This window comes from Eriocheir sinensis, chromosome 33 (genome assembly GCF_024679095.1).
Source record: "Eriocheir sinensis breed Jianghai 21 chromosome 33, ASM2467909v1, whole genome shotgun sequence".
Taxonomy (NCBI): Eukaryota; Metazoa; Arthropoda; class Malacostraca; order Decapoda; family Varunidae; genus Eriocheir; species Eriocheir sinensis.
In genome coordinates this window covers 15001772-15027566 of record NC_066541.1, presented here as the reverse complement: position 1 = coordinate 15027566, position 25795 = coordinate 15001772, and the positions used below count along the sequence as shown (strand labels likewise).

At 43.5% G+C, this 25795-nt stretch overlaps 1 protein-coding gene across 2 annotated transcripts in view; it reads right to left on the bottom strand.

Annotated features, from left to right (window-relative positions):
• Positions 1–25795, bottom strand: part of LOC127006779 (uncharacterized) — a 143185-nt gene that overhangs the window by 44394 nt on the left and 72996 nt on the right. The window lies entirely within an intron of this gene.

Sequence of the window (25795 nt, the reverse complement as noted above, 5' to 3'; positions counted from 1 at the left end):
GGGATAAAGGGAGAGAGTTGCCCTCCTCCCTTTACGTCTGCCTCCCCACGTACAGAGTGAGTGTGAGCGAGAGAGAGAGAGAGAGAGAGAGAGAGAGAGAGGAGGAAGGCAGCACGTGGGCCAATCATCTGCCTTGTTGCCTCACTGCTGGTGCTTTGTTTAATGCCACCAACGCTTTCTCATGCCTCCCAACACTCACTGCAACACACAAGGCGCCTCTGAACAATACGCAGAAAGAGGACAAACAATTAGCGGCCAGCCAGTTAATCTTTGGCAATAAGCGCTGGAGATTTAGTTTATGCAAGGTTCATCCCGCAACGCTTCCCTTCCACTGCGTTGGGGACAGATCAAAGAGCCGCGAGGGTGAACAACTGAACACGATGCAAAGCCGCCCGCCCGCCTCGTCGTCTCCTCATAGCCTGGTACATCATCGAGCAGTGTGACGAACGGTGCGCATAACAGTTTCCAGAATTCTTTTTAGTCTATTTCGTCGAGTCTACGGCATCGTCACTCTTCCGGGGAGCGAGAGGAGGTGGGAAGTACGGCAGCGTTTTCAGGAGTAAGGGCCCCGTAGATTCCGCACACCTTTCCCGTTAGCATCCCTCTCCTCCTCTTTCGCCGCCTAAGTTGACTGTTTTGCTGTCTACTTCTCTCTTTTCCTCGCGGTTTTCTTTCACCTTTTCTTCAGTACACCTTTCTTGTTATCATCCTTCTCCTCTTCTGCCTAAGTTGACTGTATTGCCGTTTTTACTTCTCTTTTTTTCTTGATTGTCTTTTATTTTCTCTTCATTGTGACTTCCCAAGCATCCTCATTCATCTTTATATTCTGCTGCTTTTTCTATGTCTTAACTTTTTTCCCTTCTTATTCTAGTATTTTTCTTTGTCTTTCCCCTTATTTTTTTCTTTTCTCGTCTCTTCCATGTTTATACAACTCTAGATTCTGCGGTTTCTTCTGTCGTAACTTTTTTTCCCTCCTTATTTTCCTATTTTTCGCTGCCCTTCCCCTATTCTTCCTCCTCTTTCATCTCGCATCTTCCTTCTTCTGCTTCTGTCCCTTCTACTTTTTTCTCTCCCCATTACCACAGATCCTCATAAATCCCTCTCATCTTTTCTCCCTCCTTCTCTACCTCCTTCTACTGATGCCTCTACCCTCCTCCTCCGTCCTCTCTTCCTCTTCATAAACGAGAAAGTACACATTGGTGAACGGGGAACAAAGCTATATTCAAATGCACTTAACTCCACTCAGAATCCAATGTTATCCCTCTAATCTTCTCTGCCTCCTCCTACTGATGCTTCTCCCTCTCCTCCTCTTTTCTCTCTTCCTCTTCATAAACGAGAAAGTACTGATGAACAAGAAACAAACTATATTCAAATGTACTTAACAACACTATATCTAATTTAAAGTAACATTCGGTTAAGTAAATTGACAAACGAGGAACAAAGCTATATCCTTTTACATTTAACTCTACTGCGTCGAGTCTAAGGCAACGTTACTTTTTCAAGGGCCGAGTAGAGAGAGAGAGGGCGGGAAATACGTAGCGATGGGCGAGCTTTTCTTTTTAAGAGGCTCCGTACATTTGGCAGAAATCCACTCTTCCACTCACACATTTTTCACCTTTCTGCGGCTTCCTCTTCCTCCCCTCACATCCCTTACTCCGTGTTTTATCTTTCCCTCACTTTCCTTTTCCTCTCTTTCCCCTCTTTCTCTCAATTCTTGTTTTCGTCCTCTCTGTCTCTTCCTCCTCCTCCTCCACCTCCTCCTCCACTTCCCCTCTGGCCCCCACCCCTCGCAGCTGGCCATCGCATACAGTCAGTCCACCCGATAAGAGAGATAAGGGACCGTGCCCTAACAAACACGGGGGACGTCCCTGTTATACGCGTGATAGCCGTAGAGATTATACCATTGAGGCCAGGGGGATCAGCAAGCTCGCATCGGTCATGTCAAACGAAGTAGTAGTAGTAGTAGTAGACACAGTCGTAGTAGTAGTGGTAGTAGTGGTAGTAGTGGTAGAAATGTTGGTAGTAGTAGTAATAGTAGTAGTAGTAGTAGTAGTAGTAGTAGTAGTAGTAGTATTGGTTATGGTGGTAGTGGTGGTAGTGGTAGTAGTGGTAGTGGTAGAAGTATTAGTGGTAGTGGTAGTAGTGGTGGTAGTGGTAACAGTAGTGGTGGTAGTAGTCGTAGTAGTAGTAGTAGTAGTAGTAGTAGTAGTAGTAGTAGTAGTAGTAGTAGTAGTAGTAGTAGTAGTAGTAGTAGTAGTAGTCATGGTAATAGTAATAATAGTAGTGGTAGTAGAAGTAGTAGTATTAAAATGTAATGGAAGTGACTAAAAGAACTGATAGTAGTGGTTGCAAAAGAAAGTAGTAATAGTAGTGGTACAAGTAATGGTGGTGGTGGTGGTGGAAGTGGTGGTGGTGACTCACGACAAGTGTTTTAGTGATATACAGGACTGTTTGAGCTCCTGGGATATCCAGCGTGTCGGTTTTCATGAAAAAGGAGGAGGAAGAGAAAGAGGAGAGTTGGAACCGCGATCTAGGAGTAGGAAGCAGAGGAGGAGGAGGAGGAGAGGAGCACCACTGAATTAAATCATTTCTCCGTATAAATATATAAGCTTACAAGTGTTCGTATCGGAAACAAAACAACCTTGCAGTTTGTTACGTTAAGTTTCCAACAGCTTCCTGGAGCTTACGCAACAAATTCTGTGCGATACAGAAAATGTTATTTAGTTATACGTCAAGTCTCTGGAAATGTTCTGTCACACCTGACACCAGCAGAACGGTCTGCAGAATGTTTCAGCTCAACTTTCATCAGATTGTCGCCACCTTTTAAATTCCTCCTAGACGAAAGTGTGTTACTGACGGAGCGTTACCTTGGCAGTGAACTGGCAAACTCTACGGGTACATCAAGCCACGTTTACGTTACTCGAAGGCTTCCATGATGGACAGTGCGAACTCCCCGGCTTTATTTCCCTAAGAACACATTTATTCTGCAACATTGTAGCATTGATAGCATGCGATACAACCCGACAACCTCCAAAAGACCCAGAGAGGAATCCAGCCAATCAGGAGAGGCCTGACAAACACTGCCAAGGGGCCAGGAAGAACACTACCTTTGATCTGACTATAATAAGAGATGAGAAGTGAGAGAGAGAAAGAAAGGGAGACTCTTCCCACCTCCTTCCCTTTGATCTTAGACAAAACACACACACATCACCTCTTTACCACCACCACCACCACCACCACCACCCCCTCGGCCGCCTATAGAGCACTCAGCCCTCTTCAAACACCCTCTTCAGCGCCCTTTCCCACTCACCAAATTCCAGCACCGAACTTGCCCGACTTTCCTGACAAAATTTTCTTCCAAACACACCGAGATTGCCGACAACTTCTCTCCCACATTTACCTTCTCTCCTCTCTCTCTCACTCTCTCTCTCTCTCTCTCTCTCTCTCTCTCTCTCTCTCTCTCTCTCTCTCTCTCTCTCTCTCTCTCTCTCTCTCTCTCTCTCTCTCTCTCTCTCTCTCTCTCTCAGCTGCATGGAGTAAACAAGAAAAATAACAGGAAAGAGTTGACAGCCAATTTAAAGTGTTTACGTAAAACTTTTTCTATTCAATTCTATGTTGTAACAAGTTTCCTTTTTTTTCCCCTTTTGCCTGACATTATTTCCCTAGTTTTAATTACTTTTTCCCCATACGTGACAGGGGGGGAAACACTTGCAGTCCCCCGTGTAAAAATGTTTTCTCTTTTCCCTTCACCTCCTCTACTGCATATGCCTGTGTTTGTGTGTGTGTGTGTGTGTGTGTGTGTGTGTGACAGAAAATATTTGAACATAGCCGTGAATATTTCAAACACAAACCCACACGAACAGGCACACGCACGCGCGCGCACACACACACACACACACACACACACACACACACACACACACACACACACACACACACACACACACAATAACCTAGATTCCTCAACCTCCAATCCTCTTTTCATCCCCTTTCCCCTCCTTTTCCCCTTCAATAAGAGCTGGAACCACGCTCACAATCCCTCCCTTTACCCTCCACCTCTTATTCCTCTTCCCCTTCCTCCTCCTCCCATTCTTCCTCTTCTTCCTCTTCATCTCTTTCTATCCCTTACTCTTCTATTTTTCTCTTAACTTCACATCTCCTCTCTCCATCTCTTTCAATGACTCTTCTCTTCCCTAGCAAATTCTTCCTCTTCCTCTTCCTCCCCTTCCTCCACGACGTTCTCTTGCCCTTCCTTGCATCATATAACGGTAGTACAAGTTCCCATCTCTCTCCTTTTATCTCCCATTTCGCCCTTCCCATCATCCTTAACTGTCCTCAGCAGCCTCCATATCCACCATCTCTTCCTTCCCGGTTTGACACATCTGCCATCACTTTATCCCACAGTCATCCTCAAACCAGCATCCTCAGCCTCCAAACTTCCATCAAGAGCTTATTTCCCCTCTACATAAACCTAATTTAATCTGTCTAAATAATCCTGCTTAACTTAGCCTCTCTGACTCGCCCCGGTTCACCAATTACAGTTTCAAAGCATCTCAGCCTCAAGCCCACCAACCCCATCCACTAATTATGCTTCCCCTAATTTAGCCTGTCTAACTAAACCTGCCCGACGCGCTACAGTTAACCATTTAGAGCGTCCTTGCCTCTCTCACCCTCAGGCTTGCCCCCCAACCTTACTTCCCTTTTTCTGGTAAACTCTAACAGCCTTCTTTTGTTAGTATTCCCTCCTGCCTACGACTTCAAAGCTCTCAGGAAGGAAGTATCAAGACACCTATCCGACCCATCTGACCTTCTCATCTTCCATCCCTATCGCTGGTAAATTCTGTAACATCCTTTCTTTGTCTATATTCCCTCCTGCCTGCGAATTAAAAGCTTTCACAAGGGGAGTAAGTAGCAAGACACCTTTCCATCCGCCCACCCCATCTTCCATCCCTTTCGCTAGTGAGTTCAGTAACAGCCTTCCTTTGTCTGTATTTCCTCCTGCCTACGACTTTAACGTTTTCAACACGGGAGTATCAGACACCACTCCATCCGATTTTGATCCTCTTTCTAATACTCTAAACTATTTGCAGGAGCAGTTTTGCCCCTGAGATGCCTCCTTTCCTATAAATAAAATCCAATATCTATGCTTCTGCCATCTCCATTCTCCCCTGGCCGCCCTTGTCGCTGAATGAGAAATGCTGTGTGTGGGTTACGGTCTCGAGGGACAGCATCTAGCGAGCGCCGTGTCGTGCCCTCTCTACTGCACATTTAAGTGGAACATCGCTACAAATATCCAGGGAGAGAAGAGGCGAGGGGAGAGGAATTCGGACCATTGTGTTTACAGTTGTGCGCAGCTTTTATATCGGGCGAAACTGGGAGACGAGAGAGAGAGAGAGAGAGAGAGAGAGAGAGAGAGAGAGAGAGAGAGAGAGAGAGAGAGAGAGAGAGAGACAGCAACCCGGGCTTTTATGATGAAGAGGAATTGGCTCGTATGAAAGATAAATGACACCTACAGCGCCTTCGTCAGGGGTGTGTGTCAAGGCGAAGGAAGGGAGAAAGGGAGGAAGGAAGAATGATAGTAAGAAAAGGAGGGAAGGAGGGAAGGGAGGAGGGGGAAGGGAATGAAGGGAGGAAAGAAGGATGAAGGGATGAAAAGGAGATAGGAAGGAAGGAAAGATGGAAGGAACAGTGTAAGAAAGAGATGAAATAAAAAATAAGAAAAGTGAATGCTGAAAATGATGGAGGAAAGAAAGGGGGAAGAAAGAAGAGAAGAAAACAAAGGAACGAAGAAAGGAAGGAAGGAAGAAATGAAGGAATGACGTCAAGGAGGAAGAGTAGAGAAAAAATGTGATGAGGGATAAAAGAAAAGAAGAGCGAATGATTGACTGGACGTAAAAAGGAGAACGGGACAAGGGGAAAGAAAAAAAAAGAAAGGAGAAAAATGTCAACAAAACGGGCAACAAAAAACGAGAATAAAGAATGAATACAAAATGAAGAATACACAGAAAGAAGGAAAGAGATAAAAGTTAGGACTGATCGGAAATCGCAAACAAGTAAACGAATAAATACAGGAAGAAAGAGGAAGGAAGGGAGGAAAAAATCAAGGAAGGGAGAGAAAACAAACACATGAAGACTAATATGAGATAAATAGGAAGTGTTTTGTTGGGAAGGGAGGGAAAGAGAGGGAGAAAGGGAGGGAGGGAGAGAAAGATGGGACAAACAGAGAAAAGAAGTGAGATGAATGTCGAATATTTTGTTATGTATCGAAAAACAGAGGGTACGAATAACAACAAAGAAGGAATAAGCGAAGGGGGAAAAATCGAGAAGGGAGAGAAAGAGAGAATGATAGGAGAAATTTGAAGAAGAAAGTAAAAAGGGAAGAAAAAAACTGAAAACTGAGATAAAAAAGGAGGAAGAGAACGAATAATAAATAAGAAAGAAGGAATAAGCGAAGGGAAAAATTGAAGAGTGAGTGGAGGAGGAGGGAATGAGAGAAAGAACGGAAAGAAGAGAGAGAGAGAGAGAGAGAGAGAGAGAGAGAGAGAGAGAGAGAGAGAGAGAGAGAGAGAGAGAGAGAGAGAGAGAGAGAGAGAGAGAGAGAGAGAGAGAGAGAAAGGTGAGTGATGGTAAAGGACGAGGTGCCAGAGAGGAGGAGAGAAAACAAGTCACTTTTTTATATATCAAAATGAATGGATTCGCCGCAGCCACGGAATGGAAAAGAAGTATAAAAATCAAGGCGAATTTACATTAAAAAAGTTTGTTTGGGAGAACTTCAAAGGAAAAGTAATAATCAGAGCACGATTTACATACAAACTTTTGAGGTGGGGAGAGAAAAAACGCGACATAATTGAGGGAAAACTTGAATATATTAAAGTAGCAACTCGCGCAAAACCGCACCTTTAAAATAACGAAAAGAAAACGTATTACGCAACAAAGAAAAAAAATGCGGAAAATGGAGTGTTGGGTTTCAATTACATCATATGGGGGACCTCAAAACATGACATATATGAGGGTAAGATTTGAATATACTAATGGGCAACGCACGGAAACTTGCATCCAAAAAATAACGAAAAAGAATTCCAAATATAACAAGGAAGAAAACGAAGGTAGAAAAACGAAGTATACAGTTTTAGTAGCATTTTATGGGTGACTTTAAAACATGACATAAGTGAGGGAAAACTTGAATAAATGAAGGTAGCAAGGCCCGCAAATCAACACCTTCAAAACAACAAAAGAAAACTCAAAATACGCGACAAAATAAGAACGAAAACAGAAAACTGATGGTAAAAAATTAATAACATTTAGCAGGTGACACAATTAATATAGAACGAATAAATTAAAGGAGCAACGCAGACAAAACAACCCCAAAATAACCAACAAGAACAACTCCAAATAAAACAAAGAAAATGAGTGAGGACAGAAAACGGGGTATACGGTTTCAATAACATTTTATGGGTGACTTAAGCACTCTTTTTACGAGGAGAGTAACTTTTGTTTATGGCCCAGAGGATGCCTTTTATGGGACTAATGTGACCTCGCAGCTAACTGATGACCGCGCGTGACCCAGTGACAACGAGGCGGGGCGACAGGTGATGACTGTGACGGAACACCTGACGAAGTTAATTATAGATGAAGATTAATAGGCATGGAGAGAAAGAAAGAAAAAGAACGAATGAATTATAAAAAGAAAGGAAGACAGAAAGGAAGAAAGAAAAAATGAATGAAAGTGAGAGTGAATAAGAGCAAGAATAGGGAAAGAGAAAGAAATGAAGGGAAAAAAATAAAGTGAAAGAAAGAAAAAGGAAGAGTGAAAGAAAGAAAAAGGAAGAAAGCAAAATATAGAGAAGTACATAATGAGGGCAATGAATAGGTGCAAATGTAAATATGAATAATGAAAGGAAAAAGAGAAAGAATGGAGGGAACAAAACAAAAAAAATACAAAAGCAGGTAAAAGGACATATATAAAATAAATGAAGAAAAAATAAAGAAAAAAGAAGAAAAAGAAGACAACACACGAGTAAATAAATAACTAGGTAAGAAAATGAAATAAAGAAGAAGATAAAATAGAGAGAGGCGGAAAGAGAAAAAAATAAAAAAAACGGAAAAGGAAAAAGAGAGGAGGAGGAAAGAGAGACAACAAGAGAGTCAACACAAAAGAAGGTAAATAAGAAAGAAGATAAATAGTAAAACAAAGAGAGATAAAACAGGTGAGAAAATAGATGGAAAGGAAGAAAAAAGAGAGGAGGAGGAAAGAGAAAACACCAAAAGGGTCAGCACAGAGGAAGGTAAAGAAAGAAAGAAGCTAAATAATAAAACAAATGAATAAATAAAAACACGAAAAATAGGAAAAAAAATAAAGAAAGGGAGAAGAGAGGAGGAGGAAAGAGAAAACAACAAGAGGGTCAACACAAAAGAAGCTAAGAAAGAAAATAAATAGAAAAAATACAAAAACAAGCAAAAAAAGGAAAAATTACAGAAAGAAAAACCAGAGAAGAAAAGAAAAGGACAACTGGTAGATAAATATAGAAGCAGGCAAATAAAAAAAAATAGATAAACAAATAAAATAAATACATAAACAAAAACAGGCGGGCAATATAAAACCGCCCCATTACTCCTCTGACAAGATGAACCACTCAGCGTTACTTTATTTTTATTCCTCGTTTTCTTTGCTTTTTTTTCTCTTTTTTATGGTCACCCTCGCTTTTCCAAGGTCTCCATTTGCTTTTATGTCTCTCTCTCTCCCTCTCTCCCTCTCTCTCTCTCTCTCTCTCTCTCCGTCTTCGTTTTCTTCCCTGCGTTTCTGTTTCTCTTTCCTTTTCTCTCTTTCTCTTAAATTTCGGTCTTTGTCCTCTTTCCCATCTTCCTCTTTTTCTCCTCGTCTCATTTTCCTTCTTTATTCCCTGGACTCATTTTCGTTCTTTCCATCTTTCTTTTTTCCTTACATTATTTTCCTTCTTGTGTCCATTCTCTTTGTCTTTCTTTTTTCGTATTCTTTTTTCGTAATTTTCTCTCTCTCTCTCTCTCTCTCTCTCTCTCTCTCTCTCTCATCTCTCTCATCTCTCTCATCTCTCCCACTTATCTCTCTCCACCTTCTCTACCTCTTTCTTTTCTCTTCCTTTTCTCTTTCTGTTTGTTTCTCGCTTTCACTCTCCCTCTCCCTCTCCCTCTCTCTCGTTACCTTCCACCCACCGAGGTAATCAAATCAGCTCGCAGCCTCACCTTACACGCAGATGCTCCCTCCCCTCATCTCGCCTCCATCTCTCTTTCCTCTCCCTCATATTCCCCTCACATAACACCGATGGCTTCCCCTCATTATGCCGGGAAGCGACGTAGGATCATAGTTATACACGCACGGAAAATAAGAAGAAAAAAATGAAAAGGAAACGAAAAGAAGAGATGAAAAGAGAACCAGTGATGAAATAGGAGGGAAAGAGAGGCGAAGAAAATATTGTGGATGAAATAATTGGTGAAGCGAATGGAAGGATATTAATGGAGAGAAAAAAAGGTTAAAAGAAAAAAAGGTACTAAAAGGGAAAAAAAGGGAAAGAAAACGATTAATTAAGAGCTGTTCAGATTAGGAGAAAACAAACACACGCACACGCACACACACACACACCTACCACCCACTCACACATAGGATTAACACCACTCTTACCAATTCTTTTTTTTACCGAATTCTAAAGTGGAACAGGTAATGGGAGTTTAATCTTTCCTCTTTTTTTTCTTTTTCCTTCGATTTTTTTTTCCTCTTTTTTTCCTTTTCCTTCTAGTTTTCTTCATATTGCGTTCTTCTCTCTCTCTCTCTCTCTCTCTCTCTCTCTCTCTCTCTCTCTCTCTCGTTAGCATGCAAAAGAGTGAGATGAAGCTTCGAGATAAAGGCAATAAAAGATGACTTAAAGAATACATGTAACATTCTCGTATTAAAACAAAAAGTAAAGGGGAAGGGAAAAAAATATAAAAAAAAGCTTGTTATCTGAAATGCTTGCCTTGCTCTTGTGCTTTCTCGCTTTCGATTGTGAAGGAAAAAACTCATTCATTTATAATGAAGTGGGGTTTTTTTTTGTGTGAGGGGGAAGCAACTCCGTCTGATCTCTTTTTTTTTTTTTTTGTTTGATTTGATTCGAAGTATTAAAAGTCTAATATTTTGCTTCTTCTTTCCTTCATTAGTTTTAGCGTTAATATTTTTTTCATACTTTCATTTCAAGCATTCCTCCATCTTTTTTGTCTTCCTTTTATCTCTGACATTTATTATTAATTTTTATTCTTTCCTGCATTACTTTTATGTCTGATTTATTCCTCCCTTCGTATATTTTATTATTCTGTTTCTTCCTTTTCTTCATTATCCTCAAATCTACTTGTACTTCCCTTTTTCTTCTTTTTTTCATTACTTTCTTACTAATATCTCAAGCCTTCTTTCCATCTCATTTTATAATCATTCTTTTAACAATCCTCTATTTTTTTTTAAGTTACGTCCAAATCTACCTTTTTCTCCCTTCCTCTCTGACCAAGCGTCCATTTCTTTTTCATCACTCAAATCTATTTTTACCTAACAACCGACCAATTATTTTCCGCGCCAGGTGATTGCTCGCTGATTGACGGACACGAGGGCCAGGTAAGCAGGTACACGATGGGGGAAGCGAACCCTTTATATACCTGTTAATTATAGCGCGGGATGACTGACCGACCGACCGACTGCCTGACTGACTGATGCATTTTCCTCTTGTTTAATTGAGGCGGAAAACGTTACTTTGATGGGACGAACCTTTAATTTGTGTGGCGCGGTGACAGGTTTCTTTGTTCCCACTGTTCCCTCCGGTTGTCTCTCTTCGTCCCCTGTCTTCATTATTCCTCTCATTATCCTCATTATCACTTTTTTTTTCCCTCTGTACAAGGTTATCCTCTTACTCTCTCTCTCTCTCTCCTTCCCTCTCTCACCCTCTTTCCCATCATTATCTTCATTAGTTGTTGTCCTCATTATTTCATCATCGTTATCATCATCATTGTCAACTCTGGTACAAAACAGTTCTCATATCCTTCCCACCTTCACTAACTTTTATATATCCGGTTTTTATCTTCCTCGTTCCTACATTACTTTTATAGCTATCTTATTCCTCCCTTCGTGTCTTGTTGCTATTACTCTTTTTCTTCCTTTTTTTTTTTCATTATGCTCAAATCTATCTACTTGTATTTCCATTTTCCTCCATAACGTTGATATTTACTTTATTGCTTTCATCTTCTTACCCATTTTTCATGTCTTCGTATCTCATACTATCTTCCTTCTATCTAAACGATCGCCCATTTTCTGAGTTACTCCCAAATCGACCTTTCTTTTTCCCTATCAACCTAACTAGATACCTCATGATCATTACTCTTTATCCTCATCACTTAAGCATCAATATCATCACTACCAACCACACAAGACAACCTAAATTTCCCTCACCACCACCATTATCAACCATTATTAACCCAACTAAACACACGACAACCAAATAATGACCTAACCCCCATTCGTGAAGAGCTCCCACGTAAATATTTCCAGCTCATAGGCTCCGGTGGTTGACGTGGCTGAGGGGATTGTTGACTCTGTAGGGAGCTGTTTGTCCGGGGCGGGTAAAGCAAGGGGAAGGTCAACACATGCTACTGTATGGCCGGTATGAACGCCTCGAGCTAAACCAGGAAGGGGGACGCTTGTAGGTACGCAGTGGCGGGAGTAGCAGAAAGGAGGGAGGTAGCTGTGACTGAAAATGATGACCAAAGTGAAAATGACTAATAGAAAGGGGCAGGAACAGTGAGGGATGACAGGTAAGGTGAAATATGTGATAAAAATGCTGAAACAGGTAATAATGACGGTGAAACAGGAGATAAAAACAGTGAAAATGACTAATAGGAAAGTGGCAGGAACAGTGAGGGATGACAGGTAAGGTGAAATATGTGATAAAAATGCTGAAACAGGTAATAATGAAGGTGAAACAGGAGATAAAAAAAACAGTGTAAAAGACTATAAAACGGTGGAAAAGGAGAGTAAACAGTGAAACAGGTATTAGCAAATGTGAAATAGGTGAACAACGGTAAAACAGGAGACAAAAAGGAGAAACAGGTAATACAACAGACGAGACAAATGTAACGGCGGTGAAAGTGATCCTGACATTAGTAACTGTAACCCAACACGACGGATGCAATTTAACACCTCGACTGTATGTGTGTGTGTGTGTGTGTGTGTGTGTGTGTGTGTGTGTGTGCCAGTAATCATATATGTACCTTTTTTTTTTCAACCCGCAGCCCCCCAAAAATACCGAAAAAGCAAGGTCTATATTTTTCTTTCCATCTTTTTCTCCGCCAATGATAAGAGAGATAACGCAGCTGTTCCCTTGTGATTGCTCGACCTACAGTCCATCTCTCTCTCTCTCTCTCTCTCTCTCTCTCTCTCTCTCTCTCCTTCATTCTTCTTCATTTTTCTGCATTTTCCTTCATTCTCCTTCGTTCTTCTTCATTCTCCTGCGTTCTCTTTCGTTGTCTTTCATTCTCCTTCATTTTCCTTCATTCTCCTCCATTCTCCTTCATTCTCCTCCATTCTCCTCCATTCTCCTCCATTCTCCTTCATTCTTCTTCATTCTCCTTCACCCTCCAGCATTCTCCTTCATTTCCCAGCATTTTCCTTCATCCTCCAGCATTTTCCTTCATTCTCCTGCATCCTCCTTCATTCTCCTGCATCCTCCTGCATCCTCCTGCATTATCTCTCTCTCTCTCTCTCTCTCTCTCTCTCTCTCTCTCTCTCTCTATAGGCCAGGTAAACACTACAAACGCACACACACGGCCGAGGTGGCTCCTTAGGGCAGGTGTTTGGGCTTCTTGAGAATTATTTATATCAACCTCCAAAGACGAAGGTTTATTTATTCTTACCTTCCTTTCCTTTCCTGTTTGCGTCTGGTATTTCTCTCATTCTCATTTTACTTTATTTTTACTTCTGCTGCTTCATCTTCATCTATTTCTTATTCTTTGTCTTCCTTTCGAACTTCTCATCTTTTGTTCTTCATTTTATTCCTCCTCTTTCTCCTGCCCCTTCTCCTTCTCCTTCCTTTCCTTCTCGGTCTCTAGCTCTTGAGTAACTTTTATCTTATCCTCCTCCTCTTTCTCTTCTTCGTGTTATTTATCTTACTTCTTCTCTTTGTATTTTTTTTTCCAGCAACTCCTTTTTTCGTCATCTGTTTTTCTTTTATTCTCCTTCTCATATTTACATTTCTCTTCCTCCCACTCCTTCTTCAAACCCTTTAATCTTCTCTTCTTCCCCCTTTTCCTTTCTTGCCCTTCTCCTATTTTCCTCTTTCTACTCTCATTCCTCCTCCTACTCTGCTCTCCCAACTCCCTACTCCTCCCTACTCAGACCCCTTAATCGCACTCCCTACTCCTCTCCCTCCTCCTACTCCAACTGCTCCCCTGCGCGCGTGGGACTGTAAAAGAGAGACAGACAGACATGAAGAGAGCATTAGAGAGCATCAGTACTTTATTTACAAAGGCTTATGGACTGGGAAGGGAGAGAAAGGATCGGGGGGAAAAAGCGACCATAAAAAAAACTGTAATTTATTCATGAGAAAAACACTGTGATGGAGGTGGTGGTGGTGGTGGTGATGGAGTGTGTGTGTGTGTGTGTGTGTGTGTGTGTGTGTGTTGTGTGTGTGTGTGTGTGTGTGTGTGTGTAATGCTTAGGTGTGAAGAGGGGAGATAAGGGGAGAAGGGAGGAGAAGGGAAGGAGATAAAGGAGGAGGGGGAGAGAGAGAGAGAGAGAGAGAGAGAGAGAGAGAGAGAGAGAGAGAGAGAGAGAGAGAGAGAGAGAGAGAGACTGAAGGAATGAAGGAAAAAGAGTGGAGGAGCCATGGTGTGTGTGTGTGTGTGTGTGTGTGTGTGTGTGTGTGTGTGTGTGTGTGTGTGTGTGTGTGTGTGTGTGTGTTCAAATATTCATGTGCACGTCCCTGCCCCGTCCAGCCACACATGTGTACGTGAAATAAGCGGAGTATCCAGCAGAAGTGTGTGTATGTCACGGAACTTTCTCATCTGGCCTTATAAAATATTTGCAGCACCCGCCACTGACCCGCAAGCCGTACGAGGTCAAGGAGAGAGAGAGAGAGAGAGAGAGAGAGAGAGAGAGAGAGAGAGAGAGAGAGAGAGAGAGAGAGAGAGAGAGAGAGAGAGAGAGAGAGAGAAAAAGGCAAGGCAAGGGAAGACGGCAGACTTTGAAATGAGGAAAAATAAATGAGAAAAAGGCAAATGTGAGTGACAGAGAAAATGGAGAAGAGAGCAAGGATGGAAGGGAAGGAAAAAAGGAGGAGAGAAAATGAGAAGAGGAAGAAAGGGAACGAAGAGGAAGGCAAGGATGGAGAAGAAAAGAAAGAAAAAGACAGGAATGGTATACGAGGGAGAAAGAACGGAGAAAGGAAAGATTGGAGGGAAGGAGACGGAAAGAAGAAAGCCCAAGGAGGAAAGTCAGAGGTAAGAAAAAGGGAAAATGGAGGAAGGAGGAGGAAAAAGTGGGTGAGAGAGAGAGAGAGAGAGAGAGAGAGAGAGAGAGAGAGAGAGAGAGAGAGAGAGAGGGGTGGGTGCGGGCTGGCTGTAAAGATCATTTTCCACGCCACTGTACAGACTCGGCCTCGCGCCCTGTTTATGTCGCCGCTATATTTTTCTGCTTGGGGGATCTCTTGCTTGTTTGGGAGTGTTTGTGTGCGTGGTCGTGGCCTCTGAGTGTGTGTGTGTGTGTGTGTGTGTGTGTGTGTGTGTGACCTCTTACCCTACTTTTTGCTCCCTTACACACACACATCCTCCCACTTTTCTCCATTGTTTTTTCTCTTTTTTTCTCTCCATATTCCCTTTCCTTCCATTCTTCCCTTCTTTATTCTCTTCTTCCTTGCCTTCATTTTCTTCTTTTGACTTTCCTCCTTAACTTTTTCTTCATTCTCCTTTTTTTCCTCCTTCTTCCGTCTTTTCCCTCCATTTCTGCCTTTTTTTCTCCATTTTTTCTTCCTCATTTACCTCCCATGCCTAGTTTCTCCCCCCCCCCCCCCATCTTCCTTCTTCCCTTCTCTTCTTTCCCTCTATTCCCCCTCCTTGCCTCTCCTTTCATTCTTTTCTTCCTCTCACTTTCCTTCTCTTTTCCTTTCTCTTTTCTCAATCACGCGCACACACACACACACACACACACTCACTCACTCACTCAACCCTCCGTCACCTCTCCCTCTCTCTCTTTTCCCTCTCTCACTCCCTCTTACCCCTCTATATCCTTTTCCTCCCCCCTCCCCCCCCTCTTTTTCCTCCCCATGCACCCCCTCCCACCCCCAACACACACCTGCCGTCCATCACACCTGTCCCTTTATAATAACACTCCAGGTCGCCGCTTTCCTCTCCGTCCATTAGACAGGAGCCGCATCAACCCATTAGGAACGAGTGCCACAAAGTCCACGTAATAATGGCACTATTAGAAGCGACGGATGCCACCATTAATGCCACCGCCAATATACCATAATTCTCTCTCTCTCTCTCTCTCTCTCTCTCTCTCTCTCTCTCTCTCTCTCTCTCTCTCTCTCTCTCTCTCTCTCTCTCTCTCTCTCAGGACAATAGCCAAAGCCACACATAGCGAAGCAAATCACCCGGAACGTACCACACACACACACACACACACACACACACACACACACACACACGCACACGCACACGCACACACACCATAATGCCTCACTGCCTGCCTGAAATGGACTGAAAAAAATTACTGTACCAAGTTATCTGAAAAGTTACCAAACACGGTGAGAAAAAGACCCTTCACATCACCCCCATTACGACACAAGCAGCGAGGACTTACAAGCCACAAGTTCACAAGTTCAGGGCCGCCACAAGTTGGTAAAATGAGAAGGAACTATTAATTCAGGTCGGGCTTAACAGACCTCATTAAGCATCTAATTAATTAACTAAGTTTTAATTGGCAGCTGTTCATGCCTTTGTAAGAGTCGTGTGAAAGAGCTTGATGGGGTGCACATGACCTGAATTTAATGGCGCGCACACACACACACACACACACACACACACACACACACACACACACACACACACACACACACACACACCATCATGACTCCTCTTTCCTTCATTCCTTTTCTCTCTCTCCTTCTCCCCCTCCCCCTACATCTCTTTCCCCTACTCCCCCCTTCATTCTCCCCTTTTCTCCCCTCTTCACACATACACATTACCCCCCCCACCACACCCACACACACACACACACACACACGGGGGCGAACCAATATTATTACTGAAAACACAAAAATGTATATAACAGAAACCAACAATCCCCGCTGGTCTGTGTGTGTGTATGTGTGTGTGTGTGTGTGTGTGTGTGTGTGTGTGTGTGTGTGTGTGTGTGTGTGTGTGTGTGTTCATCCCCCGAGAGAAGTGAAATGAAAGGCAGGAGAAATGATTGGTGTGGGTGTTTGGAAGGGAGGGAACGGGGAGGACGAGGAGGACGACGAGGAGGGAGAGAAGAGAAGGAAAAGGGGGTCAGATGTGGGGGGCAGAGGAGGGAGGGGTAGAGGGGAGGGTGTTCTCGAGGTCTCAATAGCCAATCATAAAACCTTTTTCTCTCCCTCTTTCCTCCCCGATGAAAATTCCCCCAATGGCCATTGATGAGTCGAAACTGAAGACATGCAGAGATTGGCAGGGGGGGGGGGGGGAGAGAGAGAGAGAGAGAGAGAGAGAGAGAGAGAGAGAGAGAGAGAGAGAGAGAGAGAGAGAGAGAGAGAGAGAGAGAGAGAGAGAGAGAGAGAGAGATTAAATGCGTCTGTGGAATAAACTTGATACGGAATGAATAAGATGATGAGAAAGGTGACGACGAAGAGGAGGGAAGATGGAGGAGGAGGAGGAGGAGGAGGAAGCCATAGAAGAAAGGAGAATGTAGGATGACGGAGAAATCGAAGCATGTTAAGAGGTTGGTGAAAGGGGAGGAGGAGGAGGAGGAGGAGGAGGAGGAGGAGGAGATGGAGGAGGTGAAGCAGGTGTAAGTTAGATACAAAGGAGGACGAACAAGAGGAACAAGAAGAGGAGGAGGGCAGAGAAGGAAGAGAAGGAAGGAGAAAAAAGATGAAGAGGAAGAAGAAAAAGAGGAATAGGAGATGGAAGAGGAGGTAAGGTCCAAAGAGGAGGAGGAAAAAGGGAAATAGAAAGGAGAGGAGAGGAAGAGGAGAAGAAAGAGGAAAAGTAGAAAAAATAGGATGAGGAGGAGGTGCTGGTAACTTACAAAGGAGAGGAGAACCAATAGAAACAGAAAGAGGAGGAAGAGGAGAATGAAGAGGAAGAGGAAGAGGAAGAGGAGGAGGAAGAGGGACTTAATTGGAACCATAAAGGGAAGGTCATAGGAGATTGCAGCACCCATTCCTCTATTTTCGGCCGTCTATTCCTGTCCACCACTGTCTATATACGTCAGTCAGTCTCGATTCCAATCCTTGTCACGGTGATTTTCGATAAACCCAAACCTTCATTACTGGCCTCTAAGCCGCTCTCTGACTGGCCGGGATACATAACCAATTAGGCATCGAGTTCGGAGCAAATAGAGTTTTCATTGGCTATCAAGAGCGTCCCGGAGAGCCAATTAGCAACGTCAAGGAGAATGGGAACGTCGGCCAATCACACGTGAACACTTTTGGGGGGAGACTGCGAGAGAAAAGGGTTTGGAAAATACCGAAAAAACATGGAAATATGAAATGGAAAAAATGAAAATGTGACGTGACTTTCTGAAATATTTAAAAAAAACACGAAAAAAAGAAGCTAGAAAGAAAAAAAACGAGAAAGTATGTAAAAAGTGGTTCAGAATATACAGAAAAATACGAAAAAATAATATGACTATGAAATTAACCCAACCACAAACGTAAGATATTATAACAAAAAAAAAGGAGAAAAAGAGAGAATGCGAAAAAATGGGTTGAAAAGCTCTGCCAAAAAGCGATAATGTAAGAAGAAAAAATATGAAAACACGACTTTCTGCAACAAACTCAAATACACGAAAATGAGAAGCAAAAACAAAATAAAAAAGGAGAGAAAAAGAAGAGGTTGAAAAACATAGTTGAAAAATAACGGAAATACGAAACGAAAAAATGAAGACAAATTAATACACGACTTTCTGAAACAAACGAATTAATTAAACGGAAATAAAAAGCTAATAAAACAAAACATCACAAACGTTAATTAAACCGATATAGACTACGCTAAACCGAGAGGCACGACTTTCTGTATCACACACACACACACACACACACACATATATACAAACAAACAAACAAAAAAACACCACAATACCAAGCAAACAAAAAAAACAATATAACCAAACCATAACAAAACACGTCCAATCAAAATGGACACACACACACACACACACACACACACACACACACACACACACACACACACACACAATCATCTATTTCGACTACTGCTACTACTTGCGGGCTTTTTTCTTTTTTCATTATTGTTTTGTTTAATTTTTCCTTGAACTGCTTCCTCTACTGTAAAAAAAAAAAAACTCGAGGGGGTACAACGCAAAACGAAACAAAAAAAAAAAGCGAAAATACACAAAAAAAGACTTCCCTGCATCTCATTCGCGGCCAAATAAAAGAATATCCATTTTTTTTTTCCAACGGGCCGATACACAAAACTATGAGAGTCACGAGTCACACTATTTTCCCGGCCATGCGAAACTGGAAATCTATTTTTATTATTTTGCAGACCGAGGGATGTTGGGCAAAGCGGCGGCAAATGGCTTCCAAATCCTCTTGAATTATTAGTAAACAATAGTAATAAAGGCGAACCACGGGGAGGAGGAAGAGGAGGAAGAGGAGGAGGAGGAGGTGGAGGAGGGGGAGGGGGAGGTAGGGGAAATGCTAGGGGAGGAGGAGAGGGAGGAGGGAGGGGAGGGTGAGAGGAAGACGAGAGGAGGAGAAGGTTTGGGGGAGAGTAAGAGGAGAGGAGGAGAAGGGAAAGGGGAGAGGAAGAGGAGAGGAGGGAGGGGAAACGTTAGAAAGGAAGGCAAGGGGAAGAGAATGAAAAGGAGGAAGAAGGGGAGAGGGGGAGAGGTAGGGGAAATACAGAGGGAGAAGTAGGCGAGGGGAAGAGGATAAAGAGAGGGAAAAGAAAAGGGAGGAGGGGAAAGAGTGGAAGAGAGGAAGGGAAGAGAATGAAAAAAAGAAAAAAGCAGAGAGTGGGGAAAACCCCCAGCGGAGGCGAGGAGGAGGAGGAGGAGGAGGAGGGAAAAAATGAAGAGGAAGAGAAGGAAGGGCGAGAGGGAAGGAAAGTCTTAGAAGAGGTGAGGGGTAGAAAATGAAAAGGAGGAAGAGGTCAGCAGGGAGGGAAAAAGAGGGGAAACACTTGAAGAAAAGGAGAAGAACGCAGCGAGAAGACGAGGAGTAAGAGGAGGAGGAAACAGTAAAAAATGGGAAATAGGAAGAAGAGTGGAACGAAAGGGAAGAGAGGTGACAGAAGAAACAAGAGGAGGACAGGGTTGAATAAGAAAAACAGGAGGAGGAAAACAGAGAGTGAAAAAGGAGAAGGAAGGAGTTGTGTATACAGAAAACAAAGCAGGAAGAAGTGGAAGAAGAGGAGGAGGAGGAAGACGAAGACGACGACGAAGATGAAGAATAGGAAGAGGAGGAAGACGAAGAAGAGGCTTGTATATATTGATCTTCTGATGTAAGAGTCACCCCAATAAGTTCCCCCGGTGTAAACGTTTCAGGATACTCCCCCTAGACATGACCCCCGGAGTCTCATGAAACTAGTTTTAAAGCACTCCCCAGTCAATTGAAACTAGTTAAATAGCACTCTCCAGTCAATTGAAACTAGTTAAATAGCACTCTCCAGTCAATTGAAACTAGTTAAATAGCACTCTCCAGTCAATTGAAACTAGTTAAATAGCACTCTCCAGTCAATTGAAACTAGTTAAATAGCACTCTCCAGTCAATTGAAACTAGTTAAATAGCACTCTCCAGTCAATTGAAACTAGTTAAATAGCACTCTCCAGTCAATTGAAACTAGTTAGATAGCACTCCCCAGTCAACTGAAACTGGTTTCATATGACTCCCCATCAGGTTGAAGTGACTCACATTATTGGAAGAAAAAGATTTATTGATGTTGACTCCCATACAAAAACTAATCAGTAATCACACAACAGTACATTAATGTCTCCCATCCAAAAGCTAATCACTAATCATGTGCACATTACACACGAATAACTACATTAAAATGGTTGCCTGCTTTATTGTCGGAGGTTGTAACGCAACACCTTGTCACCCACGATGAAATTCTTTTGTTTGTATCGCCTCTTTGCAAAATCAGCTTGCTGTGTTTCCTGAGCTCGCTCAATGTTGGCATCAGCTTTCTTGAAAACAACATCCTGTAAGATAAAATACTCTTGTAGTAACATAATATTATTATCGATTAGTGTATATAAATATTACATTATGTATGGATAAAGATACTATACATGTGTAGCCTGTATATAAAATATATATATAGCATATGTATACAGCTACTCCCTCTTGCATGAAAAAAAAATGCCTGTAATATTTCGAGCTTTGAGAGTATAGCATGGAAGTCAGACTCCTCAAATTCAGGATCGTCAGGATCGGAGGTGCAGTCAGCGAACTCGTGGTCCACATCGATGGGAAGGGCAGGTTCTCGGCCATATAACATCTTGAATGGTGAAAACCTCGTGGAGGCCTGGACTGTAGATCTAAATAAAGAAATAATGCATTTCAAAAACAAATAACAGTACACACAGACGTCTCGACAAGAACTCACAGGTTTACCCTGATATTACCTACCTCAGTGCAAGTAAGACGCCGTGCAAACATTTGTCCCAGTTTTCATGTCGATCACTCAGAGTTCGAAGGAGAAGATTTTGAACTGTTCGGAAAGAATAAGCACAAACCAACAAATATAATCATTATAATATTATTATAAATACTTGAGGATGATAAGCAGATGTGATTATTTGCGTTGTTCCTGTGAGCGTGCGGAGCTCTGCTGAGTTAAGGCCGTGGTGAGCTGCACAGGTGTTTCACCAGTAAAGTATATAGAAAACGGGAAGCGAAACGTGAAACACTCTACTTAGATTCAAAAACACCGAAAAACTTCAAACAAGGTTCATTCGACTACAGAGTCATTTCAAACGGGTGGGGAGTCGTCTGAAACCAGTTTCAAGTGACGGGGAGTCGACTGAACCTAGTTTCATCTGATTGGGGGAGTCTTCTGAAACAGGGAGTAATTTGAAACGGCTACACCGGGCGGCAAAGACCACAGGGGGAAGGCAACCAATAAAACAACTCCTCCGTCCCACGCTGAGCTCTGATTCGGTATTAATTGTGCGTGTGTGCGTGTGTGTGTGTGTGTGTGTGTGTGTCCCCAATTCCTCGTGACCTCGACTACGACTGAGGAGGAGGAGGAGTAAGAGGGAGAGGATAGGTTTAGGAAGACAAGGAGGCGTAGGAGGAAGAAGAAGAGAACGAGGACGAGGAGAAGGAGGAGAAAAAAAACTAAGTGGAGGTAGAGGATGGTCAGGAAAATAATGCGTAGGAGGAAGAAGACGACAAGAAGGAGGAGGAGGAGGAGGAGGACACGCTACAATATTTATCATTTTTTCCCTTAAACTTGATCCGCTTTTCCAGAAGAGAAGACAGTGGGGGACATCACTTCAAGAGGGGAGACAGAAAAGGGGAAGGAAAGGAGAGGAGGAGGAGGAGGAGGAGACAAAGAGAGGGAGAGGGAGTAGTAAGAGGAAACTAGAATGTAGTGGAGATGAAGAGGGAGGAGAGAAAAGGGGAAGGAGAGGAGGAGGAAGAGAGGGAGGGAAAAACTTGAGAATTAAAAGGAGAGAGAGAGAGAGAGAGAGAGAGAGAGAGAGAGAGAGAGAGAGAGAGAGAGAGAGAGAGAGAGAGAGAGAGAGAGAGAGAGAGAGAGAGAGAGAGAGAGAGAGAGAGAGAGAGAGAGAGAGAGAGAGAGAGAGAGAGAGAGAAAAGCCACCTCTTGTTACCTGTCCTTTGGCTCTCACCTGGGATTAGTGAGGGGGGGAGGGGGGAAGGGGAGGGGTAGAGGAAGGGGGAGGAGGGAGGAAGGGGGAAGGGGGGAGGAAGGGGGAGGGAGGGGACAGGATCATGTGTGTGTGTGTGTGTGTGTGTGTGTGTGTGTTTACTTGCCGGCTTTTGTTTTTCTTTTTCCCTTTTGTTGTTGTTTTTCTCTTTTATTTAATTATTTCCGTGAGGTCAAAGAGGACGTTGTGTTGTGTTCATGTGTGTGTTCGTGTGTGTGTGTGTTCGTGTGTGTGTGTGTGTGTGTGTGTGTGTGTGTTCCATCTAATGAGGCTTCGACGCCGTAATCCGATTCTATTTTGAGAACGCAAACAAGAGATCGGAAAATAGAAAACACACACACACACACACACACACACACACACACACACACACACACACACACACACACACACACACACACACACACACACACACACACACACACACACACACACACACACTAAGAAAAAACTCCCCAAACCTTACCTAAGCTCACCCTAACTCCACCACCACCACCACCATCACCACCATCACCACCACTAACATCAAAGCACCAACCAGACTAGGCCACCAACCACAATCACCATCACCACCTCCACCACCACCACCATAATCATCTCGACCTCCTTTCCCGGACATCTCATTATCCCCCATCGCCACCATCACCACCACCATCACCAAGACCTTTACGACTTACATGATTAAGGCATAAAATAGCGTAGGAGGGGCGACAACCCGGACGGGGCCTCAAATATCCCTTTCTGGGCCGCGGGGAATGACTGGCAGCAAGATAAAAGCCGGGCCGAGTATTAGTCACGGCAAGGTTCTGCTGGAGATGATTTGTGTGCTGAGAAGGAAAGGAGTGGGCAGGAGGGAAGGAGAGGAAAGGAATGAGAGGGTTCGTGTGTGTGTGTGTGTGTGTGTGTGTGTGTGTGTGTGTGTGTGTGTGTGTGTGTGTGTGTGTATGTGTGTGTGTGTGTTTGAAGGCGTCATCTAATCAAACAGATCCACCTGAAGCACTCCTTAAACAACAATTAATTAAAGGTGTTCAAGAGGAAGAGGAGGGGAAAGATGAAGAGGAGGAGATGAAGGAGGAAAAAGAGAGAGAGGGGAAGAAGAGATACAAGACCAACAAGGGACCAAGAGGGAAACGAAAGGGAGAAAGAGAGAGGAAGAGAAGGGGATAGAGGAAGAGTAGGAGACGAAGAAGGAGAAAGACGGGGAAAGAAGAGGTACAAGAGGAACAAGGAACCAGAAGGGAAGCGAAAGGGAGAAGAAAATCAAGAAGAGTAAAGAGGTTTGCCAAGGGGAGATGAGAATAGAAAAGTATAAAAGAGAGGAAGGAGGAGATAGAGGAGGAGGAGGAGAAGGAGGAGAAGGAGGAGGAAGAATTGAAATGGTCTGTGAGGGGAAGTGTAAAGAGGAGAAAGAAATGAGAGGGAAGAATGGAATTTATAAAGATTCGTGTGACAGAAATAGAGAGAGAGAGAGAGAGAGAGAGAGAGAGAGAGAGAGAGAGAGAGAGAGAGAGAGAGAGAGAGAGAGAGAGAGAAAGAGAGAGAGAGAGAGAGAAACAGGTTAAAGAGAGCGTGATGAAAGAAGATCAGAGGAAAGGAGAGAAGGGAGATAAAAGCTTAAGAAACGACGTGTGAGGGGAGTAGGAAGAGAGGAAGAAAAGAGGAGAATCATTAAACAAGAGAATGGAAAGAGAAACAAAAGGAAGATGATAAAGATGAGGATTTAGAACAGACATAAAGATACAATACCTCCATCACCACCACAACCACCATACCACCACCATCACCACCAACACCAACAGTAAACCCTCACCTCCATTTCACCCACTAAATCTAGCCGTACCTTCTCCCCTTCCCCTCCCTCCCCCTCTCCATCATCCACCACCACCACCACCACCAGTACCAACAACGTCACCACCAGCTTCCACTTACCCCGTTTCACTTCAGTAACCCGCCTCTACCCCTTCCACCCCTTCCACCCTCTTCCCTCTGCCATCATCCCCCCCTACCTCTCCCCTGCCGCCGAGGACCCTGCCGTGACAGTCTTCGCCCTCCGAGACTCAAATGACCGTAATAGGCAAAATGGGCCCAGTATATTGCTTCTAATATTACCCCCAAGGAAAATGGTCGCCAGGCTCTGCTACATACCATATTTCTTCGCTTTTTCTCTCTCTCTCTCTGGAGGCTTAGAAATGGCAATTATCTCGAATTATCTCAACACCCATTCTCCTACATAACGTTTTCTTTAAGAGGGGGATGAAAAGGGTAAGCTCGTGTAAACTGTTCTATTTCAGGTTAATGTCGCCCCTTAGTAAGTAATATGGGTCAGGAGAGTATGGGAAGGGGAGAGGATGAAGTGGCGTGGGTTAATCGTGTTATGAAATGGGTACGTACGAGGGAGAAAGGTGCGTGGGAAGCGGAGGAAGGCGGAGAGGGGAAGTGGGTCTGAAGGGAGAGAGGAAGGAAGGGATGGTAGGAGGGAAGAGGGAAGGAAAGAGAGCAGAGGGAATGCTGATAAGAAAAGAACATGCAAGGGTGAGAGAGGTGCGTGGGAAGAAGGGGAGGAAGGCAGCGGAAGGGAAATGGGTCCGGAAAGAGGAAGGAAGGGAAGAATGGAAGGAAGAGGGGAGGAAAGAGAGGAGAGGGAGTGCTGGGAGGAAAAAGATGCCAATACGCAGCAATAAGAGGAGGAAAGTTTGGCGAAGAAAACTCCTGAAGGGTAAATAATATCCCAGAGGAGGAGGAGAGGAGGAGGTGGAGGAGGAGAAAGAGGAGGAAGGGGGGAGGAGAATGGGAGGATGATAAGTGGAGTGGAAGAGACCCAAAATATGAGATTTGATAAAACTCAATAAATTACGATAATAAGATTGATAATAATCCAATATTTCACTTGCCATAGACACACGAGAGAGAGAGAGAGAGAGAGAGAGAGAGAGAGAGAGAGAGAGAGAGAGAGAGAGAGAGAGAGAGAGAGAGAGAGAGAGAGAGAGAGAGAGAGAGAGAGAGAGAGAGAGAGAGAGAGAGAGAGAGAGAGAGGGAGAGAGAGAGAGAGAGAGAGAGAGAGAGAGACGATGCGGGAATTGTTTGTCTGTTTATATACATTATTCCATCAAAAAAATTCATAATCCACTAACGAAAAAGAAAATAATACAACAAAACCCAGTAAGCTAACGAGGTACAGAACAAACAATGATAATAAAAAAGTGGAAAAATAACACAGGAAAAAAGTAGAAGGGGGAAAATAGTGATGCGGGGGCGGTGGCTGAGTGGTTAGCCTGCCCGCCCCGCGTTCCAGTCCTGACCGCCGCCACAGTTCGGATTTTTCAGTCACCGCCGAGTGGCCTAAAACTACCCACATGCTGTCCTGAAGACCACCTATCAACCCGGACTCTAGATTCTCTAAAGAGAGGCACAAAGATGAGCTCCGGGGGACAGCATGAGCCAAGCAAGACAGTGCCATTATAAACACTTGCCTGCGCCACAACAGGCTGGGGCCGATCATCAGACCTCACCAAGAAAGCCTACCGGTGCCATAGGCCAAAACGTATAAAAAAAAAAACGGGAAAAAACTAACACTAGAAAAAGTAGTACTGGGAAAAAGTAAGACAGCAAAGGAAAAAGTCGCACACAACAAAATCCACCACACTAACTAGGTAAGAGAGGAGGTGAAGGGGAAGCTTAATCTAATGAAAG